The sequence below is a fragment of the Panthera uncia genome, chromosome F1 (genome assembly GCF_023721935.1).
Source record: "Panthera uncia isolate 11264 chromosome F1, Puncia_PCG_1.0, whole genome shotgun sequence".
In the NCBI taxonomy this organism is placed as follows: Eukaryota; Metazoa; Chordata; class Mammalia; order Carnivora; family Felidae; genus Panthera; species Panthera uncia.
Genome location: NC_064813.1, coordinates 28,253,738 through 28,269,719, shown reverse-complemented (window position 1 = coordinate 28,269,719; position 15,982 = coordinate 28,253,738). Strand labels below are relative to the sequence as shown.

At 41.0% G+C, this 15,982-nt stretch overlaps 1 long non-coding RNA gene across 1 annotated transcript in view; it reads right to left on the bottom strand.

Moving 5' to 3' along the window:
* Positions 1-200: 200 nt before the first annotated feature.
* LOC125925914 (uncharacterized) overlaps positions 201-15,982 on the bottom strand; it is a 32,379-nt gene continuing 16,597 nt past the window's right edge. Inside the window, exons 4-5 of the long non-coding RNA XR_007458930.1 lie at positions 1,078-1,251; positions 201-544 (exon numbers count right to left, since the gene is read on the bottom strand). This is a non-coding gene — a long non-coding RNA (uncharacterized LOC125925914). The remainder of the gene's footprint in view (positions 545-1,077; positions 1,252-15,982) is intronic.

The window sequence follows — 15,982 nt, the reverse complement described above, 5'->3', positions numbered from 1 at the left end:
TGGTAGAACCAAGATTCAGGCCTCCTCATCTCTACTTCTGAAGTTCACGTTCATTTTATTCTATTATGTTGCTGCAGAGTTTTTTCAGTACCACTGTGAGTCAGGTGGCCGAAGTTAGATGGGATGGTAAAAACAGGGGAAATAAAAACATCGGCAGGATAGAGTGTGTTCTAAACTCCCCCCCTTACAGTGGTTCCCCGGGGGACAGCCCTACTTGGCCAATAATAAATTGTGCTAACGAGAAGACACATATCCAGAGTTTACGCCTCCAGTTATTTCAAGTCCTTCCTTTCCCACGTTTATCTGAGTGTTCCCAGCAAAAGAGGAAATGGATGCTGCTGCTATAAGATCAGACAGCAAATCCTTTCGAAGAACTTTAATACCTTGCTACTGCTTATTTCATTAGTCCCCGAGACGCCCATGAGTTGATGTTCTCACCTGCGTGGAGTCAGAAGTGGCAAGTCAGGCCCATGGTTCCTCCGGCACACAAGAGGTTGCTTTGGACTGGCACGAAGTCACACCTTCTGGGAGTGTCGAGTCATTTCTGTTCATGACAGCCATCTCAGAAGGTCAGAAATACCAATACACTGATTTCTCAGAATAGTTAGTTGTGATTCTCTCCTCCATGAACTGAGCTACACTGTTTTTCTTCCCGCTTCTATTCCTACCTGGCCCAGCTCTTAGGGAGGTACCCAGCTATAGAATTTGTCATGGCTGGCCAAGGAACCATCAACACCTCCACTGAGCTGCATGAGGGCAGGTACACGAAGCTATAATTATCCCCGTCTAAGCTTCTCCAGAATGTCTGCCTGAGGCCATTTTGTGGCATGCTAGTGGGAATAAGTGCCAGGTTGCTAAGAATTACTGGGATAGAGAAATTCTGAGTGAAATCTTGAAATTATTGTTCACAAGAGATAAGGAGAGTGATGGTGAGGCACATTATTACACTAAGTCAAGCCAGCCCCACATTTCTGAGTAAAAAAGGTCAACAGATTCCCATCTTCACGATGTACATTTTTGAGTCCTTTCCACCAACCTCAGAAAAAAAATCTTTGGAGCTAAAGGGTCTGTATTTACCTTCTCATAATAATGGTGTTCAGAATCAAGGGGCCAGTCCAGATATGGCTGTCTTCCTGACACCGTCTGTGTTTGTTAACGTTGATAGCTGCACCGAACCTCTGGAACAGTGTGCAACGTAAGAAAGCTCGGTTACCATCTTATGGGCCGCTGACTCTTCTCCTTCCAGAAGTCCTAGATGACAAATTTAAATATAACCCCACATAGGCAGCAATTCATTAGTTTATTTTTCCTCCATCTCCTTAGTTCTGGGCTTGCTTTTTTAAATACAATCTAAACACCTAGAAGAAGTTGTCGGGAAGTGATAATGCAAACTGCGCTACCAGATTTATGGAGGTGAGAAATGGACAGCCTTTCAGACGGATTACAAATCCAGAGATGACTGGAAAGGAAAGCAAGAACAGGGTGCATTGGTTTCTGACATGGGCAGCTGTGGCCAGGACACCCGTGCTCTGAGAGGTATGGGAGATGAAAGGAATCTGCTGCTGTGATTAGTGAAAAGGAACAACCTTCACTGGGGGAGGGAAGGATCGGGTCATGTTTAGGATGCCTTTCTAAAGTACACGGGCACCTCAGCCTGCAGGGGTGAGATAGGGTTACCCTCGGGTATGGGCAGGGCTGTGTAAGAGAATCCAACGGCACTAAATCAAAACCTGTCCTAATCCTGGCTGCTTCCTGGCCACCTCCCCTAGACTAAGGGGTGACTCAGAGTGTGCCTGGCTCTGGGACTTCAAACATTTCTGAGTAATTCCCACAGACCTGGACAAGGGCAATTAGAGGACTGGTTTGGAATGACCACTGTGGATCAAAAGATACTTCCTGTGGCCAGCAGGGAGAAGGCAATTGCCCAGGAAGCTCAATTTTGAGGTGTCTTCTGCTCAACTAGAAGGCAGAGGTGTCTTTCACCATATACTAAATCATAGAGGCTGGAAAGAATTTGCTAAATAAGAAGGCCCATGCTGGGCTTCCTTCCACGGTCGGCACCTCCGATTTAGTGGAGTACGCAAAGACAAAGTTTTCAAATAATGAAAGAGAAGCTGAATTGTTAGTGATGGATGAAGACCCAAATGATCTGGCCACTGGCTACCTCTCTGACCTAATTTCCAGCTGCTGTTCCCTGGCTCACTCTGCTCCCAAGCAGGGTATCCGCATTCTGCCATTCCTTGAACGTGCCGAGTACTCTCCGACCTCAGGACCTTTGCACTTGCTGTTACCGCCACCAAGAACTCCACTCCTCCAGATGTTTCCTGCCTCGTTCACTCACCTTATTCCTTCCATAGACCTTTCCAAGCCATCCTGCCAAAATAGTACCTTTTCACAACACCATCTTCTATTCCTTTACCCTGCTCTAATTTCATTATTAGCACTCACAGTGCCTCAAATTGTTATCTATTTACGTGTATTGCCTTTTTCCTTCCCCCCACCCCACCTTCTACCCCAGAAATTCCATAACTTCAAAGATTTTTGTCTGTTTTGTATTCCACTGCCTGGAGCATAGATCTTCAACAAGTATTTATTGAATTGTTAAATAAGAAATTGTATTATTTTATGTCACTATACGCCATTGTTTTCTGTGCTCAGAATCCTACCTATATTCTATGATTTCATCTTTACAATAGCCCTATGACGTGGGAGTTACTGTCTGCCATCTATAGATGAAGAAATTGAGGATTAGAGAGAGGAAGTGACTTATCTGTTTTTGTTGCTATTTTTAGATTGTGGTTTCTGTGTTTTGGGGGGGTTTCGATGCTTGTTTTTAAAGACCTCAGTGGCACTGAGTTGAGGCATCCAGACTTCTCCCCAGCTCCTGCCACACCGTCTCCCTCAGTTCACGCACAGGCTCTCTTCTGCTTACTTTGTATTTGTCCCCTCTTTATGTCCTATGCCCAACTTCATTCTCCTCCTCCTCCAGACTGGCAGCTGATAGAGTAGACCCACGGCAGTAAATAGTCGTCCAGAGTATGTACTCCAGCTAGCTTGCCTGGCCTGACCTCCTGGCTTTGCCACTCACTCGCCGTGTGACATTAGGAAATTCTTGGTCATTATTGCTTGAACTATTGGCCTCCTTCCATTTCCTTTTGTTCTTCTGGTGTCCCTACCAAATGGACTTGGACACATGTCTGATTCTCCAAATTTCTTTTCCATTCTTTACCCTGTCCTTTTGCAATGCCTCCAGGCAAAACTCCTTGGCCTAATCTTCCAGCTCACATATTTACTACTTATTACTATTATTTTTTGAGCGTTTTTTAAATTTTTTTTTAGTGTTTATTTTTGAGAGAGAGAGAGACAGAGCGTGAGTGGGGGAGGGGCTGAGAGAGAGGGAGACACAGAATCCAAACCAGGCTCCGGGCTTTGAGCTGTCAGCACACAACCCGACGCAGGGTTCGAACCCATGAACCACAAAATCATGACCTGAGCCAAAGTCGGATGCTTAACTGACTGAGCCACCCATGAGCCCTGGAAGTTTGTACTCTTTTACAACCTCTCCCTATTTTCCCCAGCCCCTGGCCCCTGGCAACCACTGTTCTACCCTTTGTTTCTTTGAGTTTAACTTTTTCTCTTTTTCTCTTTCTTTCTTTTCTTTCTTGCTTTCTTTCTTTCTTTCTTTCTCTTTCTTTACAGAGTCCACATATAAATGATATCATACAGTACTCTTTGCCTCTGTCTGGCAGAACTAATTCTTAATATTTCTAATTCTTTTACTCAACTGCTTATTCTCAGTTCCTGTTCCCAGTAAATTCTCTCATTTCTTTAAGCATATTTATTACTCTGGCTTTTACTTCTTTTCCTGTTTTTTCATGAGTTCTGCCTTCTCCGGTATAAGTTATTCCATTTGTTGTTCTCCCAACTTGCAGCTCTCAGAATCTGCCCTCTGAGCCCATCCTTGCCCCTTCCGGACATCGAGCTGCCTTGATTAGGAAAATGCACCCATGGAGAGGGGCAGACATCTAGCAAGATTGTGCTTCTCCAGGTGAATCGGTGTGTGTGCTGGCTGCTGTGTGCCTTTGTGGGAGACACATGGTACTGTGCTCAGCTGGTCTCCAAAGAACCTCTGAATAATCTTTTATTGGAGGCAGCCACTCTGTATTACAAGCAGATGCCCACAGGAGGGTGAGAGCAGGGGTGTGTGTGTGTGTGGAGGGGAGTTCTTGGGGACTGGTCAGACCAGCTATACTCCTTGCCATCTGCTCATCACCCTACCAGGTCAGAGCTCTGCCTTGTGGTTACCCACTGCTTCTGGCCTGTCCCCTGATACCCTGCCCCTGCAATCATCACCAAAAGGAAGGGGGAAATCTGCCTAGGGCAATACAGGGATGATGAAAGGGCAGAACTAAAACATTGTCCCCCAAACCTGGTCCCTATTTGTGACCCTAGGCCTTCCCCACCCCTGGCTACTTTCCCTGCCCGTGGACAGAATCAACATCTGTCCACCTCAGGAGTTTCTGGGACTCATTGCTGAGAACAGCTGTCAGGTCCATCCTTTCCTATGGCATCTGTGAAGGAGAGAATACTGGGGCCGCCGTGCTTCTAGCCTCTGCTGCTTTGCTGTGTTGCTGCACATTACAGCCCTGTAAATTTTCTAAGATCACCAAGCTGGTAAGTGATGGGATTCAAACCCTAGTCTTTTTTTTTTTTTTTTAACTCCAAATCTGTGTTTTAATCCCAACACTCAGGGTTTGCTGACAGATGATTGCGTCGAAGTATACATCCAACTAAAAAAATTATTTCATTCCAGGTATTTTCCACTAAATGGAATCTGGCTCCTTAGAGAAATGGTGGACTCCAGGTCTGAGGAAAGAAATATACAAGAAAGCTATCAAAAGAACACTAGAGTCATCATCAAAGGATTCAGGAACCACCTTGAAGAGACTCTCAGTGGCTAAAGATGAGTCCATTTTAGCATCTAGAAGGATGATAATGGCAATTAGTTGTAACATTTCAACTGTTTGTCAAATGATATGAGAAAAATAATTAGTCACCACTAAAACCAACTCATTATTTTGAACAATGATAAACAGAGGGACGGAAAGAAACCGTCTTGTTTTCACTAAGAAATTATACCACTGAAAATCAAGTAGCAGATGAGGAGGTTTTTTTCATTATAGAAATATCCTAGATAACAAATAGAAGGGATGATAAAATTAGAATACCATCATTTTGCCACCTTGGATAAACTAGGATCAAGGCATGAGCTTCAGTGGTTGCTAACATCACAGAAAGAGACACTAAACTATCACTATCTTGCTTTGAAAGAGATAACCTGAATCTGAACAAACTGCTAGGATAGATTAAGCTACCAGCTATCAATTATAAAAAAAATACAAGAGCCCAGGAATATGTTCAAACAGACCTCAAGAGAAGCAGTCAGCAAAATGTAAGGTATGGAAAACTCTAGATGAAATTTTTTATTAAAAACAAATACATTTCAACGATAAGGGAATGAAATAGGGGTAAGTTTACAGATTAAAAAAGACTTAAAAGATGTATCAACTATCACAACATGTGACCTTATTTGTATCCTGATTTAAGTAAACTCAAACAAAAAGCTGTTTATGCCATTTATGAAGACATTTGAACACTGATTAGACATTAAGGAATTATTGTAAAATATTTTAGATATGATAACTGGTATTGTGTCTATGTTAAAAATAAAGAGTCCTCTCCTCTTACATTTTTAAAAAATGTTTATTATTTGAGAAAGAGACAGAGAGCAAGCAGGGGAGGGGCAGAGAGAGAGGGAGACACAGAATCGGAAGCAGGCTCCAGGCTCTGAGCCCTCAGCACAGATCCCGACGTGGGGCTCAAACCCACAAACCGCGAGATCATGACCTGAGGCCGGAGGCAGAAGCTCGACCGACTGAGGCACCCAGGTGCCCCAAGCGTCCTCTTCTTTTAGAAACATATATTGAAATGTCTATAGGGGCACCTGGGTGGCTCAGTCAGTTGCGTGTCCAACTCTTGACTTTGGCTCAGGTCATGATCCCAGGGTTATGAGATCCTACCCGGTGTCAAGCTCCGTGCTGAGTGTGGAGCCTGCTTGGGATTCTGTCTCTCTCCCTCTGCCCCTCTCCCCGACTCGTATGCTCTCGGTCTCTAAAATAAATAAAAATTAAAAAATAAAGAAATATCTGTGGTTGAAATGTAATGTCTGATTTTGTTTCCCGTAACACAGAGGTGGGAAATGGAATGTGCATAAAACAAGATTGTCAACGAGTTGACGGTTATTGAGGCTGAGCCACGGGTATACGGGAGTTTGTCACACTGTCCTGGTTAATTTCGTATGAATACGAAATAACGAGGTGGAAAAGCGAATAATAATTAAAAGTTTAAAAATGGATATATTACAAAAATCATCTGTTCTCATTTCAAACAATATCGAAGTATTTGATTAAAAGGAGGATCATCTGTTTTCACATCCTCCCACTTGCATTTTAACACTCCCCAGAGATAATCACTTTAATTCTGTACTGATGCAGACAAAAGTTTTGTGGGTTTTGAATTTTGTTTTCCCCTTAAGTGCAAGAAAAAGCCAAGATTAAGCATTAGTTGCTACAAAATGCTGACTGTGAGCCATCCTACATTTGGGGCAACACATACACAAGATTTTTTTTTTAAGTCTGGAAGTACATATGCCAAATAGTTAACGACATAGGGGAGAAAATGACATTTTCACCTGCACTAAATTTGAGATTTGGACTCAGCAAAGTAAGTTCAAAGGTACCTCACTTTGGAGACAATATAATATAAAAATCTCACATTTAGGAAACAAATTTGTTCTAGACTGGGTGGAAGGAATCTTCACTAAAAACAAGTAACTATAACCAAAGGCTCCTTTAAAATGTGAACAGGACTGTTGATTTTAATTTTTAAAATTTTATTAAATTTATATGGAGCTTTTTAAATGCCTACACATGCACACACCCCATGGTCCATGATCTGGATTGGACATCAGGAGACCCAAATCTTGAGGTAAGCCCTGGAGAGGGCAGCAAAAGAACTGATCAATCCTATCAATTCAGTTTTTTTACACCATTTGTGTCAGCTAGAATTATTCCATTAAAATAGTTGATAAGTTCATCACAGACTTGTCCAGGAAAGAGGAGAACAGAAAGCTCAGAAAGCATAAAAATATAAATAGAGACCAAGTATCATAACTAGATGAACCTTATTTAAAAACAGAGAGAAACACTTAGTGTGTATATCATTATTTCTCTTCTGACAAGGAGCAGGAAGATGGACTTGTGGGGCCCTTCCACATGCCAGGAACCACCTACTCCCACCCATCTGCCCAGCCAGCTCCATATGTTCTATCAAGTCAACGGAATATTTTTATGATATTTTTCCAATTAAAGAGCATCTTTTCTACCCAGTTTTTCTACAAACTCCTTATGAACACTTATATGATTGCATTTGTGTTAAATCCACAAATCCTTTCTTATAAACTATAGGCAGATGAATTAATGTTAATTATTTCCTGTGCACATAGTTGATCTTAACATTATCTCAAAAGTATTTAATAATCCCCTATTGTTTGCTAAGTGCTGAGAATACACGGTTGAGGAAGGCACCTTCCATATTTAGATCAAAATAGGTCTTTGTTGCCATCTTTCAATACCTTCCTCTAACTAACAACAGCATTTTGGATGAATACATGCTCTTTGATAAAGATGGGTGGTGTAGTTTTTTAAATACTAGAATATGGGGAGAATGTTCAGTAACTTGCTTTCTTGAAAGAACATTATTACCACATTTTCCTGTATTCTTTCATTTAAAAAAGAATCATTCAAACTAAATGATAGTTGGCATAAAGCCTCAAAAACTGTTATGGCATAATCAAATCATGAAAACAGGATTGCGATTTAAGAAAACAAGCCTTAGTAGGCACATGAAAATATCATTTCTGGCTAAAATAGCACTTCACTCTACAAACTGTGAATGAAGGCCACAGAAGGATTCTAACTTCAAACTTCCTAGGATCTGAAAATCATACAAAGGGAAAACACCAGTACTATAATAAGGAACAAAACATTTTAATCTATGTAAAGAGCTGCTCTGTAAAGTTAGTTACATCTGTATGTGTCTTTTACATACGACTTTTATTGATTTGCAGCCAGTGAAGCCATTGCTCCCAATTTTATTGTAGGAAGCAAGTACTCTAGAAAAATAATTTGAGAAAACTCTCTATACTTATGGAGAATTAGCCATTTCTTAACCAAATTCTGTTATCAAGAAAGTAAATATTAGTATATGGCCACATAAAACTATCAATTTCCTCAAAAGTACACAGAAACAGGTGAGTTGCAAAAAATTGGCAGGATAGGGATTTACGATTCAGGTACAAGAGACCCTCCACTCCAGCTATTGATAGCTGTGCCTGGGCTGTTGGAAAACATGGCTCTGGTCTCACCATGTGACACATGGTGAGCTCACCAAGGTCTCAGCAAGAGTTTGTAACGGGAGCAAGTGACATTTTTTTTTTTTTAACGTTTATTTATTTATTTTTTGTTTTTTTTTTTTGTTTGTTTTTTTAACGTTTATTTATTTTTGAGACAGAGAGAGACAGAGCATGAACGGGGGAGGGTCAGAGAGAGGGAGACACAGAATCTGAAACAGGCTCCAGGCTCTGAGTGGTCAGCACAGAGCCCGACGCGGGTCTCGAACTCACAGACTGTGAGATCACGACCTGAGCCAAAGTCGGATGCTTAACCGACTGAACCACCCAGGCGCCCCAAAAGTGACGTATTTTTTGTACTAAAGTGGGATTTCATTAGAGTAGTTCAGCAGGGATTCACTTTGGAGAAAACCTAATATAAAAAACTCCAAACTCGTGAAATAAATATATTTGGGGATTGTTTCTTATTCAAGGTAAATCACCAAGGCTATAACCATTGACTCATTTTATATTATGTGTATCAGTATTGATTGTAATATGAGTTTGATATTTACACAAATTTAGGGGTGCCTAGTTGGCTCAATTGGTTAAGCGTCTGACTCTTGATTTCGGCTCAGGTCATGATCTTACGGTTCATGATATCGATCCCTGTGCCAGGCTCTGCGCTGACAGCATGGAACCTGCTTGAGATTCTCTCCCTCCCACCACCACTCTGCCCCTCCCCTGCTTGTGCGTGTGCGTGTACTCTCTCTCTGTCAAAATAAATAAGAATTTTAAAAATATTTACACAAATTTACACCTAATTTAGGATCTGAGCTTGAGGTCAGGCATGAGTGACATTATTACAAGTTATAAACTGGGCTTATGACTCTAGAATTCACTTATAGGTCCTTGTTTTCCAGACTATACATTAAGGGGAATTGGCCTAAAGTCTCTTTTAACTCTAAAATTGTACGATTCTTTGATTTTCCTGAGACAAGTCTGTTGCTACATCAGTGGCTTTAGAAGTTTCTGGTTCCATCACATGCCCCTTTCTGCAAGCCTATTTTGAAGAATAGTGGTTGGGACCAATGCTCTAGGAACCAAACAAGTAGACTTCTTGTGGTTCTAGAACCACGGTTACTGTGCATCTGGCTTTTTATGGACATATCAGTCATAAATCACCTTTCAATCCTCAAACACCAGTACAGAAGTCTACGTAAGTACTGAGGTATTCTATGGGTAAAATACAAAAAACGGTTTATGAATACAAAATATTTCTAAAATCCCCCCAAAGTAAGTTAGTACATAAACTTTCCTCAATTTCTTGTGCTTTTCCCATATCATTTCTTAAATTTACAGTGCCCGCCACCACTTGTCTATTAAAGCAGGAGAACCGTATGAACAGGCAGCTAATTAATACATCCGAAAAAACATAGAAGACCACTGATTTTTAGTCCACTAATTTATTTATGCCTAGAAACTTAGGGCTGTAATTTCCCATTCCTACATAAGCTATCATCATTTATTAATTCAACCACTGTATCTTGAACTCTTGCCGTGTGTCAGGTCTTGTGCTAGACAGTAGACACAAGAGGTTACAGCCACATAGGCTCTTTGTGTCATGAAAGCTACAGCTAACACAGACCTAAATGTTAAATAAATGATTATACCAAATATATTCATAATTACAAGTCTTGCTAAATGTAATGAAGGAAAAGAAAACAATATTAAGAGAAAGAATAGGTCTCCCAGCCGAGAATTTGGGATACTTGAATATTTAAAACAAGTTTTCTTTAATATGAGGTGCTTCCTAAAGATCAGATATGATATCTAACAGCAGGCCGGGGAATGCAGAACATCCTGCCTCTCCTTTCCCTATCTCTCTTTTCCTTCCTTGTCCCCAAGTGCCCACGTACCAACACCTTTCCTTCCTCCTCCTTCAGAGCAAACAAACAGGTCTCCATATACATCCAATTATGAAAAACAATACCTAGGAAGTCCAGTACTCTCCTTGAAATTAGCCATGATAGGTGGTCTACCTGATATAAACGTGTTGTGAATGTTACGTGAGAAAGCATGAAGTAACTAAGCAGACACACTAGACGTCAGAACTCAGGGTGGTAGGCCAGGTCCCAAACCCTATGTTCATTTTTCTGTCCTCATTTTCCTTGGCTTCTTGGCAGCATTTCACACAGTTGACTACTACCTCTTTCTTGAAACATAACCCCCTTGGCATGCTCTGCCCCATTTCTCTAGCTACCTATTCTCTACCCTATCTCTAAATGTTGGAATTACTCAGGGTTCAGTCCTGGGTACTCTCCGTCCTTGATTAATCTCCTTCTCTCCTTGATTAATCATGTCCATTCACATGGCTTCAAATGTCATCTGTAAACGCTGACTCCCCAATGTACATCTCATGCTGAAATCTCTCTTCTGAGCTCCATGTTAGAGCTAAATACTTTTTTTTTTTTTTAAAGTAAGCTCTATGCCCAACATGGGACTCAAACTCACGACTTGGAGATCAAGAGTCGCATGTTCTACCAACTGAGCCAGCCAGGCACCCCAAAACTAAATTCTTAATTCACATGTTTTTTAATCCTGTTCCTCTTTCAGTCTACCCTAATGTGCTTAGTAGCACTACCATCTATACAGCTATACCAGCCAGAAACTTAGGAGCATCCTCGATGTCATAACTTCTCACCTTCTTCATCCATGCCATCTTAACAACCTTGAATCAGCCCACATCTTCTCATTGCCTCTGCCAGCACTCTGGGCCAAGCTATCAACATTTCCCACCTGGACCACTACAGTAATCTTCTAAGAGTTTGCCTACATTCCCTTCTCTGTGAGGCAGCCATTTTTCTCCAGGTTAAAAACCTTCAATGGCCTCCTACTGTGATTTGGAAAAAAAAAAAAAGTCCAACTATTTTACTAAGAGTTCTGCATGATCTGACCTTTGCAAGCCTCTCCAATCCCATATTGGGCCATTTCTCTTTTTCTCACTGTACCTAAGACATCCTGATTTTCTTTTAACTTCCTTATTTATGCCAAGCTCCTTCCTATCAGGACCTTTGGTTATGCTCGTTCCTCTGCAAAGAACATAATTAACCTCTACTTTCCATGTAGTTGGCTCCTGATTCATTGAGGCTTAGTTCAAAGATCCCTTCCCTCCCCAGGTCTTCACTCATTATTCTCTGTATCAAGGTCCTCCAGAGAAACAGAGCCAATAAGATAGATAGGTAGATAGATAGATAGATAGATAGATAGATTCATACATACATACATACATACATACATACATATATTGTTGGGGTAGCAAGTCTGAAATCTGTGGGTCAGTCCAGCAGGCTGGAAACTCTCAGAAGCTGATGCTATAGTCATTAGGCTTATTCCTTATCTTCCTCAGAGAAATCTGTTTTGCTCTTAAAGTTCAGCTCATTGGATGAGGCCCACTCTCATTATCTAGAATTGTCTCCTTTATTTAAAGTCAACTGATTTTGGATATTAACTACATATACAAAATATCTTCACAGCAACACCTAGCTTAGTATTTGACTGAAAAACTGGATACCAGAGCCTCATCAAATTGACACATAAAACTGTCATATCCTGCTAGAAGGATTTGACTCCTTTCAATCTTCATTTCTATGCCATTGGCATATGCATCTTATTTCCTCACACCAGGTACCTTGATAAGGGCCTAGATTTTTTTCCTCATTACTATTCCCAAGGCTGGACTGAGGCATGCTTGACGGGGCAATAGAATTTGTAGGCTAGGGAATTGCCTCCATAAATTCCCCCTCACTTGTATTTTTCCAGTCAAGAATTTTGCCACTTAGAGAGGATACTAAATTGTCACAAACATTGTCAAAATATAAACTCTACAAGTAGTAATAATAGTTACCTTGTTATTGGACATTCTAAACTGGTCTTGGTAAAGAAAGGGAAAGGGTCTGTCTATGGCACAGTTTTGAGTAAGGCTCACTCTTACCCTCAGAGGAAACTACCTTCTCCAATCCCTTCTCCATTTAGTCCCTACTGTGTACATCTTTGCCTTGATTTCCTCCTCTCTCTAAACCGTGGCTTTCTATGACTCTGAATATTCTTTTTTTTTTTTGTACTTGAACCTGATTATTCCAGAATACTTAATTAATGTCTGGTGTTTCCCAGATTAGCACCCAGCTGTGTTACTTAGTATTTGAGAATCCTGAAGTTTTCCTTGCAAGAAAATAGGTATCTTTCTTCTTCTTTCTTTTTTTTATAATGACATAACAGTAAAGCACCTTTCTCCTTATACCATAACAGGAAGAGTGCACATTATAAAATGACAGGGGAAAATTTTTGGGAAAGACAGAGCCTTGATCATTTTCCAGTAATTAATTAAGAGGCACATCCTACTGAAAACAATGCAAAATCGCCACCCTTTCCCAAAGAATGGGAGGGAGAGTAAAAATACAGGGTTTACTAACTGTAGTCAAGTAACTTCTCTGGCCATAATTATCCTAAGATTCCCAAACTTGGAAAAATCTAGGGTACTTGCAAATGGGAAACATATCAAGTGACCCCCACCTGCAATCTTTGCACAAATAAGCGATGGGCAGTGGGGGCGGGGGGAGGCTAGCTGGATGGTGAATCATGTGGGCCACTTGCTTTGCCTCCTTCTTGTGATAATGATCTTCTACCAACCCACTGAGCACCTCAGGGGGTGGGGGGAAGGCAGGAGTGGGGACAGGATATTATCTTCAATTTGGTCTACCTTGCTTTTCTTTAGAAGTACCAAGAGAAGGGAACAGAGGTTGAAATTAATGAGGTGGAAATGAGATTCTGAATTATCAGTGCATTTCAATTATCTCTGCTCACCCTTGCTGGTTGACCGCACTCAATTTCCTTTAGGCTTCCCTAGGTAGAGAAGTCTAGACTCATGAGAAAGAATTACTTCTCTTTCATGGGAGCTCTATTCCCTGTATCTACCTCTATTATTTTAAAGCGAGACTTAAAAAACTTAATGAGGCCTAAGTAGAACAACATTTTTACTTTTCATTTGTTGTCAAAAGCCTTGAAGACATTTTTGTCAATAGAGAAAGGGTTTTCCCTAGTGTCTTTGGACCATATTTCTAAAAAGCTTCTCCGTGTCACTTCTCTGCCTGTGGTCCCCAGAGTGTAAGTAACATAATACACCCTCTATGTACTACTTTCTTCCTCAGTTTCTCCTGCCCTTGTTGTAGAAATAGCTTTCATTCTTCAAGACTGCTTTTAAGTTCTAATGTCAGAGAACTTCTGCAAAAACCAGATATGGGCTTGATGTGCAGTGGATTGAGAAGGTGAAATAACATAATGCCCACATGCCATAGCAGTGAAAATTCAATTATGTTCTATCTCCATGGGTATAGTAAACAATGATGCACCAGGCAGAGAGATCATAAAGTTAATACTTTTTTAAAGGAAAAGAAAGAGTATAGCTAGGGAAGAAAAGAGAAGGGTTTTTGTCTCTGGTTGACCAGCTAGCTCAAAGATCCTACCAGAAATAGTGAAAACTGCAGCCACTTGATGATGGCTTACAAGAAAGGGAATCTCATTGGTTTGAGGTCCTTTGTTTTGGTCTTTTTTCAGGACCTGGAGTGGGCCTGCAAGTAGGTAAAGTCTGGATTAAAGAGAAGTGAGGAGAGAGAATTCCAGTCAGAATCTGACAGGGCACAATGGTCAGAATGAGCACAGTGATGGTGGTGGTGGGGAGAGGGGTGGGCGCTGAGGAAGGTCGTCTGCCTAAGGGAAGGGCTGCCTCACAGGAGAAGGATGTAAGCCTCTTCTTTGAGGAAGAAGTGTCAGGGACAGTCTCGGTGTGACTGAGTAGTGGCCTGTGCTGGTTCTGTCTGGCAGAAAGCCTCCATTAAGAGCTTCTGAACTGCCAAGGAAATTAGTCCCCAATTCAGCCTAGTTAAAATTCAACCTCCTCCTCCAATCCCACTCCTTCAAGATCCTGTCTTTTGGCCATGAGACCTTTAAAATTGCTGGAATAATGGGGCAGAGAAGAAAAGGTTAACTGTTTTCCGTAAGCAATTAATTTGGGCATGCTATTTGAATAACTAGTATTCTAGTATTCTCTTAATTTGTTTTCCACTTGAAATTCAAAGCAGATTCATAACTACTCCATACAAGGACAAGATCTAGAGTTTTCTATCTGTCACCTCTATAGATGAATTATGTAATTACACACACACACACACACACACACACACACACACATTTCCAGAGTTACAACTTATTCCCCTCATTCAGTTTCGGTAGGTTCTGACCTGGTGCCCTTCACCTTTTAAATGGTGAAGGCAGTAGAGGAAATCTTAGCATTTGACTTTCAGCTCATCATAAACATACAGCTGTATATACAAGTTGTGTAAGAAAGCACACAATTACCATACCACTTGAAATAAAAATTGGCCATTTCCTTCAGGAAAAAAAAAAAAATGTTGGCCTAGGAATCTTGTATTGTTCTCCTCCTTCTCCTTCTCCTTCCTGTTTTTTCCTCTTAATTCTTGAAACCTACCAAGAAGATCCCAGGGAATGCATATAGTTTGCAAGTTTGGTTCTTGGTTATTCCAAAATACTCCTTTTTGGGATATACACAGATGTCTGGATCTTTATTGGATATGGTCTTTGCCCAGATGCCTAGCTCAGTCTGTTTTCTGGCTATTATCTTCAAGTGAAATCCAAATCTCTAGGAGGAGCTTAAAAAAAATAATAGCACCTGGTCTGGCACTCAGAATCTTAAGGGCTGAAAGCCAGAGCAGATTCTCTAACTATAAGAATCAAACCATTCATCGTCTGCCCTTCAGGTCTGCCAGCCAAGAGGGAACAGGAAGCTTGCTGTGAGTCCAAGACTGTGGAATGCAAAACCCCAAGCAGTTACTTGCTGTGGTTTTAAGCTTTGTCCTGGAAGTTAAGAACACTGTGAATGCTCTTCTAAATAACATTCTAGCCAATAAATACCCACCTAGCACCTAAAGTCTTTGAACCTACTCTAGTATGCACTCTTTACACGATATTTCAGCACCACATTAGTCTTTAAGGAAAATTTAATATGGGTACTTGTGTACCAAGTACCCAGATTGCCTGCATGATTAGGTTTCTATTTAAGACTGAGCAGATCAAATACCCTCCCTAAAAATCCTTAGTAGGCATTTTAATGCTTTTTGGAAACCTCAGCTAGCTATTGGACAAACTTTCTCATGGGTCACCCTTGATTTATAGTTCACAGATTTGGATGGGGTGAGGGGGCAGTTTGAGAAGGATCTGAGTTTGCCATGTTTAACATGTATGTGCATTTAGACTGTATGCTTGCTGGCAATCCAATTTAATAGCTCATTTCCAAATCCTTTCTTGGAAAAGGAATGTAGATTACATAATCATGAAAAACAAACCTGTTGCCATCCAGCATGAGCTAACATGTTACAGTACTTTATGGCCGAAGGTTATTAAGCCAGCACCCAGTTTCTTGCACCAAGGGGAACACTGGGAAAGTGAAGGCCTGCCAGT